Raw genomic sequence first — 16,681 nt, forward strand, 5'->3', positions numbered from 1 at the left:
CTGTCAGGCGTTCTTCAGCATGTGGGCAGTGAACCCAAGGAAACTTCTCGCAGACTCCCACTGGTGCCGACTTAGATTACTTTCATGTTAATGTTACCTAAGTATGAACCAACTTAAAACTAGGTATAAATTCCTTGTTCTTATATGTCTTATAAAAGTAAAAAAAAAAAGAAAATTAAAGAAGTTTACGTGTTAAGCGCTTACAAAATCATTGCAATTCAGAATCAGCAGTTAACAGAGCGAATGCTACTTTTTCTGAAACCAAATCTTCGCTCACGACGGTGTGCAGCAGCTTCTCCTGACCTCGCCACATGCCATGTACCGCGCCGGTGGTCCGCATGCTGACCACACCTCCCCCGCCATGACTTTCCTGGGGTCACGTCGCTGGGAAACATGTGTTTGGGCCTCACCTTGGGGGCAGGTGGGCCTCACTGGTGTCACTACGTTATCACTGATCAGTTCCCTCTGTTCTCATAAGTCTCTCATCACACCGCAACATTTATACCCTTGGATTCAGGGAACCCAAATGATGAAGCATCCTTAGTTTTTATAAAGTCTTCAGATGCCAGAGAATATAATTACACTCCACCCTTGAACAATACAGGGGTTAGAGGTGCCAACCCCCCATGTAGTTGAAAATCTGTGTATAACTTTTGACTCCCTCAAAACTTACTGCTGACCTTACCAATGACATAAGCAGTCAGTTAACATATAGTTTGTATGTTACTTGTATCTCTACATTGTATTTGATGCATTCGTGACATACCTAGCTTTTGCTTAATTTTTTCAATATTTCTAGGCTATGCAGTTTATCTGCGAGTTTTTTTCAAATTGTTGCAAATCTCCAAAATTTTTTCCAATATATTTATTGAAAAATATCTGTGTGTAAGTGGACCTGTGTAACTCATACCCATGTTGTCCAAGGGTCAACTGTATATTATTTCTAAAACGTTACCATCGTAGTGGGAATGATCGATGTAAGAATCCATATAGCTAACCTGTGGGCCTCTGAAAGTGGGTTGGGACTTGTCACTTGAAAAACACTGACTTGCTGGGATGAAGCAAGAGTTTCCTTTCCCCAGAGCTCTTTTAAATGGTGTGCTGAGGGTTTGGCGATCTGTTTTGTCCTAACGGTGATGCTATGACTCAAGCCGGGGCTTATTTCTGCGTCTGTCTGTGGGGGGAACGGTGTGCCTTTGGCATCACACTTTCCAGAATTTCCAAGTTGAACTTCCAACCAGACAGACATCGGCAGGGCTGCCCCTCTTACCTGCTTAGGGCTTTGAAATTGCAGTCAAGCCACTCGCTTATGTCTTTCTAATTGTTTCAGGACCTTTATGAGAAGGTATAATTGTACTGTGCTATCTGTGATTAAAAAAAAGATGCCTTTTCCCCCCCCACAAACAGAATATACCATATGGAAAGCTGAATTTTTCTTTTACTCAGTTATTTGTGATGCTAGGGCCTTGATCTTGCTGTTTTGAAAATGCCACTATAGTTCATGAGAGGAGTCCCCCTTCATCTTTTAAAGGCAGCCCCCTGGCCTGTGATGAGTGTTGGAAATCAACCTCTCACTGGGTCAGGTGTGTTTTGGCCAAATTTCCTGATGAAAATTGAATCCGAGAGGTAGTCCTGAGACCCTAGTGCTAAGAAAGGTTGCCCACCTCACGTGTGAGAAGAAGAGGCTGCCTCGTACGGGAGAGCTGGTGCCCCTACTACCAGGGCAGGTGGTCCAGGCAGCTCTGGTGGAGAGTGTACCAAACATCAGCCCGCCGAATTGTGACAATTGCACTTTAACTCAAGTGTCTCGGCGTGCTGTGAAGTCCCAGCCACTCTGGTTGCCATTGATGAGAGCTGAGGGAGAAAGCGTTGTGCCTAATTAGCAGAGAGAATGTGAGGTTCAATTTCATGGGCTTTAAAAAGTACAAAGCATTTTGGTAGGAGATTGTGGCAAGAGACACAATATTGACACGAGACTCTGGACTCAACATTGGTCTCGACCCCGGTTGAAGTTAAACAGCTTGCCCTTCGGCTTTCCCTGCAGTTCCACAGTTAGCTGCCCTCTCCTCCTTTGTCTTTTTTGAGTGAGATGGGATTACAGGTTGGAGCTTGCAGATTGTTTCATTTGGGGGTGATGGAAGGTGAGCTGCAGCCCAGTTTGTCCATGCTGGTGAGCCTCCACGTGATAACTTCCTGTCTGTGCAGCCCCAGAAAACAGCAGGTCTGGTGTCACAGCTCAGAATCTCACCCTGAGAGATTCCTACTTAAAAAAACATCTCTCTCAACTAAGGAAATAAACTCCCCAAAGTGTGATTATTATAATCTTGACAGATTTCCTCAGGTCTTTCAAATGCTGATTCAGGGCCCTAAGGATCCCTTTCAGCTACTGAACAGGAGTGGACTTGTTGACTAAGGATGGCCTTGCCCGGCTTCCTCCCCTCGCTTATTGAGCATTTACTATAAGCTCTGGCTGTAGGTTTCACCTCATCCAGTCTTCCTGAGAGCCTGTTAATTAGGTGGACACCATATCTTCATTTTATTACATGGAGCCTTACAAAGTTGCCGATGAAAGGGCAATTTCATAAGGTTCCACCTAATACTGACAAGGAAAATGAGGCCAGAGAGGTTACCTTGTGACCCCATGGTTACCTACCAGCACATGGGGGGCGCGGGCTGTTTGGTGCCAGAGCCCATGGCTTGAGGACATGGGTGACAAACCCGCAGCCTGTGGGTGGAGCCTGACCCTCCAACCTCTTTTATTTGACTATTCCGGTGGGGTTTTCTTATTTGTTGTTGTTTTTTTTCTTTTTTTAATATCTATTTTATATATAGTAGTATGTATCTGTTAATCATGGACTCCTAACTTATCCCCCACTTCACCTTTCCCCTTTGGTAACCATAAGTTTTCTATGTCTGTGAGTCTGTTTCTGTTTTGTAAATAAGTTCATTTGTATCATTTTTTTAGATTCTGCATGCAAGTGATATCATATGATATTTGTCTTTTGCTGTCTGACTTACTTCACTTCGTAGCGTAATCTCTAGGTCCATATTATTACTTTTTCTTTTTTTTTCTTTTTTTTTTTGCGGTACGCGGGCCCCTCACTGTTGTGGCCTCTCCCGTTGTGGAACACAGGCTCCAGGCGCACAGCCTCAGCAGCCATGGCTCACGGGCCTAGCCGCTCCATGGCATGTGGGATCTTCCCGGACCGGGGCACGAACCCGTGTCCCCTGCATTTGCAGGCGGACTCTTAACCACTGCGCCACCAGGGAAGCCCTATTACTTTTTCTTAATTAAAGTGTTGCCAACATCAAAAAATTAGACGGTATCATATTTTTTAAAAAAATCATATATCGGGCTTCCCTGGTGGCACAGTGGTTGAGAGTCCACCTGCCGATGCAGGGGACACGGGTTCGTGCCCTGGTCCAGGAAGATCCCACATGCCGCAGAGCGGCTAGGCCCATAAGCCATGGCCGCTGAGCCAGCATGTCTGGAGCCTGTGCTCCGCAACGAGAGAGGCCACGACAGTGAGAGGCCCACATAACGCAAAAAAAAAAAAAAAAAAAAAAAATCATATATCAGGCTTCTCTGGAAAACTCAGAATTGGTCACACCCTATTATGGACTGAATGTTTGTGCCCCGCCCCCCCCAGATTCATATGTTGAAGTCCTAATCCCCGATGTGGTGGCATTTGGAGATGGGGCCTTTGGGAGGTGATTAGGGTTAGATGAGGTTATAAGGGTGGGTCCCCATGATGGGATTAGTGTCCTTAGAAGAAGAGGAAGAGACACCAGAGTTCTCTCCTCTGCCATATGAGGTCACAGTGAAAAAGCAGCCATCTGCAGGCCAGGAGGAGAGCCTTCACCCAGAACTGAATCTGCTGGCACCTTGATCATGGACTTCCCAGCCTCCAGAACTGTGAGAAATAACTCTGCTGCTGAAGCCACCCGGTCCGTGGTATTTTGTTATGGCGGCCAGAGCAGACACATACCCACCTGCATTCCCACTGGACCACGCTTGGCTACAGCCAGGCTGTGCTGCCCTCTCCGCACTGAGCCCGCCACTCTGCTGCCTCCTGCGCACTGAGCCGAGCCTTCCCTGCCATTGGCTGTTAGCGTTTGGCTGTTTCTCTCCCATAGTCACTCGCATTACCTGCCTGGCCCCCGGAGACACTTGAGTTTGTGGTGCTGGCTCTTACCTGCTGCTCAGCAATATAGGCTTTGACTGTGAGGCACCCATGATGCACTGCTCACACTCTGTGCTCCAAAGTGTGTTCAACAAGCTCATCCGCTGCTGAGTGTCACTCAAGGTGGTGCCTTTCCCATATGGGGCGGGAGACGGAAGGTGTACAGGGGATTAAACCTAGTGGGTAGAATTTGCTCGTTTTTCTTCACCAAAACCCTTGAAACCTTCAGGCTCAGGCAGCCTGGGATCCAGTGTTCCGTGGCACCTGCTTTGACACACACGTTTCCATTTCGTCTTTCCTTTTCACTGTGTCAGTATTTCACTGTGTTCTGCAAGGGGCAGCATGACTTCTAAGGATTCTGCCATCTGCACAAGTCTGAGAGTTGAAGAATCAGCAGGTTCAATTTTTTTCTCCAGATCTCTCTGCCGCCCATTGCCTTCCTTGCTAATGCCAGCAGCAGTCTGAATTAGAAAGTAGGACAGTAGGAAGTGGGCCATTTCTTTCGCATTTTGAACCCTGTGTATGTCTGGCCCACGTGGGGACCAGAACCTGCCTCCAAACTAGTGAGCAGACAACACCCCCTAATGCCCTCTTCCTCCGGGGGCCCCGTGTTGTTTTCATCCTCCTGGCGTGTTGGAGGGAAAGGCGAGAACCCCAAGATGTGACACATGGCAGATGTAAGCAGTTACTTAGGGAAATGTCAGGTGCTCCTTTGAAGGCGCATTATTGAAGGGAGACCAGGATTCCAAGAATTCATTCTGCGGAACTGGACTGCAGATCGGTGAAGACTTAAGTGATTTGTGGTGCTGTCATTTAGCGCGTTATTAAAACGTATTTCTGCAGAGTCATTCATCCTTGAGAAATGCATCGTGTTCTGCCATTCCGTGAGGGGAGAGGAAAAGTTCCGGGGGTGGAAGCCAGAGTAATGTAGGTCACAGCACAAATTCTCCACCGGATTCTCAGCAGAAAACACAGTCGATGTTTTCCCCACTCCCCACCCCCATCTGCTGCCATATTTACTCTCAAAGCTGTTAAATATATTTTTGCTGAAATAGGAGCTGCCATGTTCTCCCAGCGAGCGGGGCTTTGGCGTGGGGTTGAGACGCTTCAGCCTGGGTAACGCCAGGATCACGTGGACCCCGGCGGACACGCTGCTTTGCCAGGGGCGCTCACAGGAGTCACGTGGTTCCTTCCTAGGACCCTAGACCCACGTTGCTTTTGTGGCTGATCCACACCTTCAGGTTCCAGAATGGTCTACGGCGGCCAGAAAGGGGTGCAGATCCTGTTCAGAAAATCTCAGTTGTGTGGCCAGACTGGCAGACTGGTTAGGTGTGGGCTGTGTTTTAAAATAAAACACCAATGTGAGTGACTGTGGATGGGAGGAGTGTGCCCCAGCTGGCGCCTCACCCGCCGCTCCCTCTCATGTCGCCCCTGGACCTGCTTCGCAGACGTACCTCAGCTTCCTGGCCCTCGAAGGCAAATGAGCCTGAGACCCCTGGTGTCCAAATGGAATGCGTGGGAATTTGGGAGTCAGCGCTGTTCCACACTACCTCTGCCACGAAGGAGGAGGGTGATCTCGGGCAAGGATCCAGCCTTTCTGGGTCTTAGTTTCCTTATGTGTAAAATGGGAAGACAAGTATTTGACATCACTGTTCTGCTGGGATGTTAGGTGAGGATTCTGTGTGAGAGCAGGACACAGCAGCTTCTCCGTGTCAGTGGCCATTGATAACAAGACTCGTGAGAAAGACCAGGAGAGAAGCCCCACAAAAGCCCTACAGACATTTCTCTATCTGTCTCTTCATCCATCCATCCCTCCATCCATCCATCCATCCATCCATCCATCCATCCATCCCTCCATCCATCCCTCCATCCATCCCTCCATCCGTGTCTACAGGTGAAAAACTGGAGTGCCAGGAAATTTAAGTGGGTTGCCTAAGGTCCTTGTGAGAGTAAATGGCAGGCCAGGGCAAGAGTCCACTGTGCTTCCCTGAGATACAGGGCACATAGTAGGTGCTCATGAAATGCTGATTTATAACATGAATTATTCTGAAAGTCAGTCTTTCCCTTCCTCCTTCCCCTGTGGGGATCTCTCATCTAGATGGAGTGACTCAGGGCCTGCCCCAGGGAAACTGGGTGCGACAGCTAGGCTCTGGCCTTTCTGGGAGCCCAAGAGCTCAGCCGGGCCTAGATGGCAGTGCTCCCCACTAGGGGCCAGGCCTCCCCTGCAGGAGGATGCCCACTCCTCAGAAGCTCGTTACCCGGAGGCCCCTCCCCAGGGAGACCTGCCACCTTGTCGCCTGGAGAGATGATATGTAAAATGGCACTTAATCACCTCCATCTGCCGGCCTGGCTATTTCAGGGGCTGTGTTAAGGGATGCAGAGAAAGTGCGGTCCCCAGGGTACTGGTCTTCCACGCCCTCAGTGCTCCCACCCACAGAGATCAGAATGAATCACCCTTTCTGAAAATGACCAGGGCGACAGCTACTCTTCTCTGATACGGAGATGGCCTCCCTAGCCCCTGTGCATCCCACCGGTCACAGTAATTATGTTCTACTCCTGCCATTTCTTTTCTGTTTGGTGGTGAAGTGGGGAGAGGTCAGCTCTACAAAGAGGAGGGAGAAGAGGATGATCGTGCAGCTTTTGCAAGTCCCAGAAAAAGTGGGGGAGCCTGGAGCATCTCCAGGGCAGAAACGCTGCTGAGCGGATACACGGAAAGCCTCTGTCAAAGGGGCTTGTGTTCAGCAAACACGTCTTTCATCCAGTCAGTGTTTATTGAGCACCTACTAAGGACTCAACAAGCACTGGGGATGTAACAGAGAACAAAACAGAGAACAAAACACAAAAAAGAGGATAAACCTCTATATACACTGCTAAACAAGGTCTTTGAAGAAAAGTAATGCATAGTTAGAGGCTAGAGAGTCACAGTCGCATGGGCAGTGTTTCCACCAAATGGTCAGGAAAGACGTCTCTGAGAGAAGACCTTGTGAATTTCTGGGGGAAGGGTGTTCAGATAGAGGGAACAGTAAGTGCAAAGGCCCTGAAGCAGGAGCAAGCTTGGTGTGTCAGGTAAGGCCAGTTTGGCCAGAACGGAGAGAACAGGGGAATGAGGCTGGAAACATCACCAGGGCCGTATCACATAGGGCCTCGGAGGCTGTAACAATGACTTTGGGATTTACTCCAAACTGAAGGGTTTGGAGCAGAAATGTGGCATAACCCGGTTTGTGTTTTTAAAACCTCACTCTGGATGTGGGGTAGAGAATGGAATAGGCGGGGCCGGGTGGGGAGGCTTTTGTAGGGCCCAGCAGGAGGAGGGCGGTGGCTTGGCCAGGGTGATTGGACCCTGGACATATTTGAGGACTGGTTGTCGGGAGTGAGAGAAGAGAGTTATGACACACCCGGAGTCCTGACAGACCAGGCAGATATAGAGGTGCACCAGGTTATTCCATACAGATGGCCCTGTATTCAAGTCAACAAATGTCTCCTGAGCAGCTGCTCCATGGAGGCCCCTGGGGTAGTGGGGAGGTTGGTGGGGGTATTATTACATATATGACTAAGACAGCGCCCCAGCCCTCAGGGTCAGCAGGTGTGGGGGTCATGTTATCATTCCATGGCAGCATTTCTTTCCCTCATTCCTGTTTTCATTCACTAGGAATTTGCAGAGTGCCTAGACAGGTGTCATACTGCCCTGTTTGTAGCCCAGCTCTGCTATGGACTAGCTGTGTGGCCTCGAGCAACTAACTTAAGCCCTCCTGTGCCTCAGAGTCTTCCTCTGTACAGTGGAGATGTTGCCAGCATCCCTTCCTGGGGCTGCCGAGAGGGTTCCACGAGCGCATGCATGTCAAGCTCGTAGAACAGCGCCTCGCATATAGTAAGCTCTGTATGTGCGTAACTATTTTCTACCAGCAGAAAGGGAGCACGGGAAAAGGAGAGTCTGGGGAGCAGACGTTTTGGAGGAAGTGATAAAATCATGGTATTAAAAAAAAAAACCTGAAACGCAACAGAAAGATATAAGAAGGAGAAGTAAACATCACACCCCACTCTGCTATGCATCGTGCCCCCCACCCCTGTGATCGCTGTCAAGTTTCTTATGTAACTTTGCAGAAATCGTCAATACTTATGTAAGCCAAAGCCAGGCTCTACCCAGCCCTCTGTAGTTTGCCTTTTTAATTTAATAAAGCTGGCTCATTCCCTTTGAAAGCTACAGAGTACTCACTGCAGTGGCTGTTCCATAATTTATTTCACCATCGCTCCATCTGAACACTTAGGAGGTTTCCAGATTTTTCTCCCTCAAACAGTATTGCCAGGGATGTTTCAAATAGATGTACTAGATGTACAGTTTGGCAGGTAGGTCTGTAGAGTTTATTTTTAGAAGCGGTTCTGGCTCGGGGCAGGTACATGTTTAAATTTTGACAGATATCACTAACCCCTACCCTCTCATGCCAATTTGATACTCACCATTTTGTTAGGCATGAAGGGGGAGATGTTCTGTCCAGATATGCAGAACAGCTGCAAAGCTCGGGGGGCCCTCTTCTCCACTGGCGTAGAGCACGCGCTGCCCTTGTGGCCAGGACGCCCTGGAAAGCAGGGCTGGGAGCTGGGGGTGGAAGGTCTTGGAAACCAATACCATCTTGGTCTCTGGGAAGGGAGCCCTCACAGGTCTCTGAGCTCAGGTTCATGCCTTAGGATCATCCCACTGGCAGCTGGGGGCGGGGGGAGTGAGAGTGGTGGGGAGATGGGGCAGGGTGCTTTCGTAAGAGTCGAGAGAAAGGGTGGGAGGGCCTGAACCAGACGATGCCAAGATTTTGAGGCTAAATATCTGGGCAAAGGGGACGGAGGGGAAACTGGTTTGGGAGCAGCGAGGTGAGCATGAGGCGTGGGATTTAGAAACCACTCTCTGGGGGGTCCTCAAGGCAGGAGAGAGAGCTGAGCGTCTCCTAGCATTGCAGCCTGTGGCTTGGCATCGGGCGTGAATTCCTGACTCCGTTTCTCAGGAAACATAAGTTTTTCCAGGTCTCAAGAAAGATGTCAGGAAATCAGGAAAAAGTATTGTCATTCTCCTGTGAAAATTAAAGTGTAACAATCCCTGGTTTGAAGGAATCCATGCCGATGAGGTAAAAGCGAGAGCAGGAAGTGCCACGCATGGAGTTGAAGGCAAAGGTCGACGGTTCCAGGAACCGGGACAGGAGCTCGTAGGAGAGGAACGGTCATGATCTACCTACTTAGTCTTGCCTTTAGCTGATGCCATGTCATAAGTAGTGTGTTCATGGCTCTGTCTGCTGCAAACAATGAATCATTCTTGCAAATAAAATAAATACTAATAAGTTTATGTACATAGTATACTGCTGTGAGTGGCATTCCAAGAAATACGTTTTGGAAGCACAAAAAGTCCTTAAACTGGCAATTTCGACACAGGAGATTCGCATGTTGCATTATTATCCGAACATGACCCAATAGTGTTCGCTAGCATTTCCCAGCATTTGAATATTTGCTCCAGGCTACGATTCTTTGTGAAATACCACTGAACTTAATATTTCTTATTTATTAAGCAGATCATGTTAGAGTTCCACAATAATGAATAAATAGTATGAAGAATGTTGGGACTATTTTTAGGAATAACATATGAGTTGGGGAATTTCCGAGAAAACACCCAGGAATTCTGACTTTTGCTCTCCAATCCCAAAGAGTCACGTCCTTCAGGATTTTGGAAACACTCCTTGGGAGACAGTTCCCTAATATGAACTGGGGAATGGGTGTCACAGGTGGGGAAGGGCGCCCAGAGAAACAGGAGGAGGTGGCAGGGTGGAAGCTGGGACAGAGTAGGCCAGGAGCCAGCACAGCAGAGGGGAGGGGAGGCGGAAACTTGGAGAAAGCTGGGTCAGGGTTGCGAGGGGAGAGAGCGTTTCCCAAAGAAGTCTTCCTCTATGTGAAGGAGCTGCCAAATTAACACCTAGTCCCAGAGCAGTAAGAATAGCAAGCTGTCCTCCTTCCTCGCCGCCAAGCTGGCTGAGGACCACGGAGCAGGTGGCGCAGCGCAACTGTGGTGGCATCCCTGCCACCGAGAACAAGTCATCGAGGGCGGCAGGGGGAGGCGCCTGCTAGAGCCCCAGCTGCCTGTCGGGCCTCCTGGTGGGGGGCGGGTCAGCTCCACGGCCCTGCTTAGAAATGTGTGCCTTCCACGGGCAGGCCTCGCTCTGCAGGGACCTATTCGGGACCTGGCAGCTGTCCGAGGTCCTGAAGGACCACTGGCCTTGTCTCGCAGGATGGGGCAGTTTAGTCTGATGTGGAGCACTTTGCACAGGTCAAAGCTTCCTCCTGGGGAGTCAGCTCTGGTGACTTCGGGGCTGGTACCTGGCCCCCCCTTTCAGGAACCATGACACTTCAGGGGTCCTGGAATAACTCACATCAGATCGAGGTCAGCTGGGATTACAGACTCTTTGACTCCTTTTCTGATGTGTTGGTGCTTTGTTTGCGGGCAAAGCACTGATGTCTCACCCCCAGCTCAGAGGGGGACCATGAACAGACTTGGATAAATTGTACAAGTCTTTTTTTCCATTTCAGCCTTTGTCATTGTCTCTTAGCTTCCACCTCTTACTTGCATGATTAGTCAGGTGATTATTGGGAAAGGAGGCACCTCACCACCAGGACTGGCACCCTAAATGGGACAGATATGCCCCGGTGGGAGGCTGCCTTCTGACTTATTTCTGTGATCTTTCAGCATCTTGCTTATCTGGGTTTGGCACCTTCCCAGCATCCAAGGTCAACAGAGCAGACAAGTACCCCAAATGTATCCCTCTTGACTGGAGGACCATGGCAAACTCAGATGGCTGTAGGGTCCAGGCAGGTCATGTAAGTGAATAAAGCCAGTGAGCTGGGACAATAGAGAGGGGTGTGGAGTGGAGCTCAGGGACCGCGTCTAAGAGTTGACCACTACTCAGCCTCGTTGGTTATCATCACGTGAGACTGCAGCTTGCCGATCTGTGGGTTTTCCAAGAGATGGCAGAAGCCCACATCTTGATATAAAATCTGACTTTTAGATTAGTTGGCAACTAGTTTGTCTGTGGGCCAAACACAACAGCTGTGGGCTGCACGTGGCCCACTGGATATCACACGCCTTCTAGAGCCCAAAGGGCCTGCGTTAGATGAATCTGTCTCACACCTGAAGAAATGCAGGGCAGAAGCAGGCAGTGATCCACTCAGTTCCAGAGGACAGTGATGACCAGATATCTGCCAGGGTAGCTCTGACCCCAGGCACTCAGGACTGAGGTTCTGACCGAGGCCTGCAGAGTGACGGGTCCACCAGCACAGGCCACGGGCAGTAGACGTCAGCTCAGCATCCAAGTGCATGCAGCCCATCAGTCCTGCCCTCTCCCTCTGTATGGAAGGTACCGTGTTCCCAGAGAGAGGCCCTTGGCCAGCCAGATGTTCAGCTCCTCCAGGCAAAGCGCCCGCCTGAGTCTCCCACGTCTTCTCTAGGGTGGTTCTTTTGTTTCTTGTCATCTTTGTGTAACCATAGGCCGTGCTTGTTTACCTGTAAAAAGAACGCAGCCAGTAATTATGTGGTTTTCGTCTTAGTAAGAGGAACGTGGGTCCTTGGAGGACAGTTGTGTCTATTCCAGGAGATTGGTCACAGGTTGTCAGGGTTGAAAAGGAAGTCTGGTAATCTCACCTGTTAAGTTCAAGGAACAAATTCTGTTCTTGAGGGCAATTTACCTGAAGGGGTTTTGTGCAGAGCAGCTGTTGTGGGACATTTTCTTATGAGTTTGTTCGTGTCGCTCATTTTTCTCACTCACTGCTCCTGCCCTGCTAACCCCTGTTGGGTCTCCTTGTGCCTCTGACTTTATAGGGCCATTATTACCTTCTTCCCCAGCCCCAGGGACAGTTGGCAATGAATGGAGACATTTTTGGTTATCACAGCTGTGGGTGGAGGCCAGGGATGCCACTCAACATCCTACAGTGCACAGGACAGCCTCCCACCACAGAAAGCCACCTGACCCAAATGTCAGTCGTGCCAAGGTTGAGAAACCCTGATCCAGCCCAAGAAGCTGGTATATCATTGGATCTTGTAGAACCAGCTGCAAACCCTTGTGGTTCCATTGCCAAGAAAGAGATAAGAAGGATACACCAGGAAATGGGCAAGGAGCTGTTCTTTCATTAAGTCCCCACATCTGCCCTCTGAGGTTGGTGTTATTATTGGTTGAGGTCGGTCCCTTTTATTCAGAGGAGGAGACTTGGGCCTCTGACAGTGACGTGACCTGCCATAGTCTCACAGCTGGAGGCGGTGCACTGGGGAGTGTAAGCTGCGTTTGTATGGTTTGGCAGCCTCCACGCTGTGTCACCATTACGTCAAAATGAAGCACGTGATACAGCATTCCTAAGTAGCTTCTGATGGGCTGTTTCCAAGTTCAGGATTCTAATTGTGGGTCCTCCACGCCCCTAGGAAAGGAAGCCTGGCTTTGTCACACTTGTCTTTGGCCACCTGCCTCTCCTCTGGAGGGTCTTTGGCATGGGCTACGGCCACTGGTTTAAACGTATCCCCACCGTGGCCTCTTACTGTGCACAGCTGTTGTAGGGCCGCTGCTTGTCTAAGGTCCTACCCTTCTCCGCCTCTTTGGGATTAACTCCCAAATAAATGTTGCAGAAAGGAAGGGAAATGGGGCTGAGGCGGGTTCAGGAACTCATGAGGGTTCTGACCCAGTTGAGAAGAGCCGCCTTAGACACCTGTTCCTCATGCACTTTCCACCCCCCTCCCCATTCTGAACCGGTTTGCTCACGAGCCTTGGTCCCTTCTTGTTCTTCATGAATCTAATAGTGGCTGTTTTTACTGGACCGGAAAGGAGAACCGAAGTCCTGCTTGGGCCCTGGGAACACTCTCCTTTGGACACGTCATCTGCTGACTTAGCAAGCATCGCTCAGAAGATAAAGCGGGTCACGGGCTGACTGTGGTCCCTTGTTTTTATTTTTCTTTTTCACACGTGAGAACTTAATGTGACGGAGTTGTGGATGTTTTCCTCACTAGCTTGTTCTGGGAAGGCAGGTTGAGAAATTACTAATGTGACAGGAAGCAAGCCATTCTGTCAGGGTTTGGGATGCAGCGTGTTTTATGACTTCCACATTAAAGGTACAAGCTAACGGCATCATCGTTAAGAGAAAGAGATGCAGTCATGCAGGCCTGGGTTCCACTCGAGGCCATGCTATTTACTAGCTCGGTAATCTCGGATCAGACCCTTTAAGGGCTTTGTGCCTTGACTTCCCCATCTGTAAAATGGGACTGAGAATAGGCCCTCCCTCAGAAGGCTGATTCAGAGCTTTGACAAGACAGTGCTGAAGCACTTACACCAGGCACGCAGTAAGCACTTAATGGGTTAGCTGCGGCTGCGGGAGTAAAATGATTGCTTTTGTTGTTAGCAGGATACACAGCTCATGTCTGGCTCCTTAGGATCAGGGCAGACCTTGGAGCTACGGCATGATGGCCAGAGGAACACACAGCAAGCACACGCGTTGAGGATGTGTGGGAGACAGTATAGATTTCTCTGTGACTCTCCCAGCCGTGGTCCCTTTCTCCCCAAATATCAGTCAAGTTGATCTGGGAGGCTGAGGCTCTGTGACCATGTTAGTGTAAAGATGGCAGCCCCATGGCCAAGCCCTAAACTGCCGAGCCCAGTGACCAGGCAGCAAAGTGCCAGGTTCCTCTAGAGTAGCAGACCTTCTGTTCACCCCCGTAATGTTCAGTATGATGGATAGGTAGCATGATAACAGATGAGCCAGAGCTCTGTTATTAATTTCTTACAGAATTTAAGCAGCAGCTTGGTATCTAACTGAAAGAGCAGTATTTTTTAATTTAAATTGAAGTATAGTTGATTTACAATGTGTGTCAGTTTCTGCTGTACAGCAAAGTGATTCAGTTATACACAGATAGACGTTTTTTATATTTAAAAAGAGCAAGACTTGGAGTCAGACAGATCTGGGCTCAATGTCAACTGCACTACCTAGTGGCCTGTGCCCTTGGCCTCTCTGTGCCTCAGTGTCCCCATCTGTAAAACAGGACCAGTAGCACAGAACTTGCTGCCTTGCTACGAGGATTACATGAAGTATCACCTACTAGGAGCTTCTCCAAGGGGAGCTGTTTTAGCTGCAGTCACGTTCCACTTACTTCTTTGTTCAGGCTCTCACTTCAGTCTCAAAATGATTTGAGTTGGCAGCTTCGAGATTATTACAATCGCTTGCCCTACTTCAGGTCTTTTATTCTTAGACATTGGAGCATCTGAAAATTCAGTTTGGAGCAAGGGAAGCCGATTAAGTTATTTTTGGCACCATAACCTCCATCCGATTTGGTGTTAGTAAAAAATAATAATAATAAAAGTTTTCTAATATCAGGGGGTGAGACCACAACACACGAGAAGTTGATTGCTCGTTGTAGACAGAATTATTCTATTCCACTACATTATAATCAACCTCGGTAACAGCTTTCTTCTCAGTGGGTCAGACAATTTCACAGCTTTCTGCATTTCCCCTTGCGCTTTTCAAATGATATCTCTCAGTGGTAACTGAGAATGGTTACTTAATTGGGTGATGTATCAGTTACCTACTGCCACGTTAATACTGTGTAATAAACAACCTTGACACCTTGGTGGCGTACCATAATAATAACGTATTGCTCATGTATTAGGTGATGGGCCAGGAGGCTCAGCTGATCTTGGCTACATTTGCTTCCATGTCTGGGGGGATCAGCTGGCTGTCAGCTGGTCCAGGATGGCCTTGACTGGGAATAATGGGGCAGCTGGGACCAGCGGCCCAGCCTGAGAATGTACGGCAGACAGTGAGAACAGGGAAAACCCAAACACTGCAGCACCTTCCAAGCTCTGACTGTGTCACGTTGGCTAACATCCCATGTCGGGCAAGACACGTCCACAGCAGAGACCAGAGTCAGAGCAGGAGAGCTCTGCAGAGTCATGGGCAAAGGACAAGACACAGGAGGGTAAATAATGGGGGCCATTTGTTCAACTACCACAGATGAATAACTTGTTCTAGGTAGAAGGTGAAAGGGTGTGGGGGAAACACAGCTGTAAAGTTCTACGACAAATAATATTTCAACTAGTAAGAAGATGGAAGGGAGACCAGTGATTAGAGCCCCAAGAGCCCATAAATCAACAATGGGGCTCAGAGAGGGGTCATTCCACTGCATTCTGGGCAAGGGCCAAGTTAGTATCTTTCATATATTGACCAGAGTCCTGCTGGCCTTGACTTTTTTTAAAAAACTTCTTTTTAAAATCAGCATACAGGGAATTCCCTGGTGGTCCAGTGGTTAGGACTTGGCGCTTTCACTGCCGGGACCCGGGTTCAGTCCCTGGTCAGGGAACTAAGATTCTGCAAGCTGCGTGGCACAGCCAAAAAAAAAAAAAAATCTGCATATAGTAAAATGGAATTTTTTTTTGTATTCAGTTCTGTGAATTTTAACACATATATAGATTTGAGTAGCCACCATCACAATCAGGATAAAGAACAGTCCCATCACCCCCCAAAAGCTGTCTTCTGCTGTCCCTTTATGGTCACACACTCCCCCATCCCTAAGCCCTGGCCACCGCTGCTCTGTTCTTATCACTAGTTTTGTCTTTCCGAGAATGTCATCTAAATGGAATCACATAGTATCTAAGCTCTTGAGACTGGATTCTCTCACCTGGCACAGCTCCTTTGAGATTCACCCAGGTTGGCAGGTATATCAGTTGTCTGACCCTTTTTATTGCTGAGTAGTGTTCCATCATGTGGATATTCCATAGTTTATCTGTTCACAAAAGACACTTGTGTTGTTTCCAGTTGTCAACAACTTTGAATGGAGCAAATATAAACATTCGTGTGTAGCTTTTTATGTGAACTTAAGTTTTCATTTCTCTAGGGTAATACCTAAGAGTGGGGTGCCTGTGTTATATGGTAAATGTAAAAACTGCCCAGCTGTGTCTCCGAGTAGCTGTGCCGTTGTGCATTCGCACAATCAGTGTGTGAGAGTGTCAGATGCTCTGCACCCTCATCAGTGTTTGGTGTTGTCACAGCTTTTATTTTAGCCACTTGAAAGGATCCATTGTGGTATCTTGTCATGGTCTTCATTGGCATTTCCCTAGTGACTAATGATATGGAGTATCTCTTCATGTGCATATGTTTCTTTGCTGTGTCCTCTTTGGGGACGTATCTATTCAAGTCTTGTGCCCATTTTTAAAAATTGGGTTGTTTGTTGTTTTACTGTTGAGTTTTTCTTAAGTATATTTGATTTATGTAATTTACATGCTGTAATGTTTTATTAGTTTCAGGCGTACAACATAGTGATTTGCTATTTTTATAGATTATGCTCCAGTTAAAGTTGTTATAAAATATTGGTTATATTCCCTGCATTGTACATTGCATCCTTATATCTTATTTATTTTATATTTATTTATTTATTTGGTTGCGCCAGGTCTTAGTTGCGGCAGGCGGTCTCCTTAGTTGCGGCACGTGGGCTCCTTAATTGT

At 48.4% G+C, this 16,681-nt stretch overlaps 1 protein-coding gene across 5 annotated transcripts in view; it reads left to right on the forward strand.

The window, feature by feature from the left end:
• Positions 1-16,681, forward strand: part of SNX29 (sorting nexin 29) — a 551,964-nt gene that overhangs the window by 493,522 nt on the left and 41,761 nt on the right. The window lies entirely within an intron of this gene.

This window comes from Orcinus orca, chromosome 16 (assembly GCF_937001465.1).
Source record: "Orcinus orca chromosome 16, mOrcOrc1.1, whole genome shotgun sequence".
NCBI classification, from domain to species: domain Eukaryota; kingdom Metazoa; phylum Chordata; class Mammalia; order Artiodactyla; family Delphinidae; genus Orcinus; species Orcinus orca.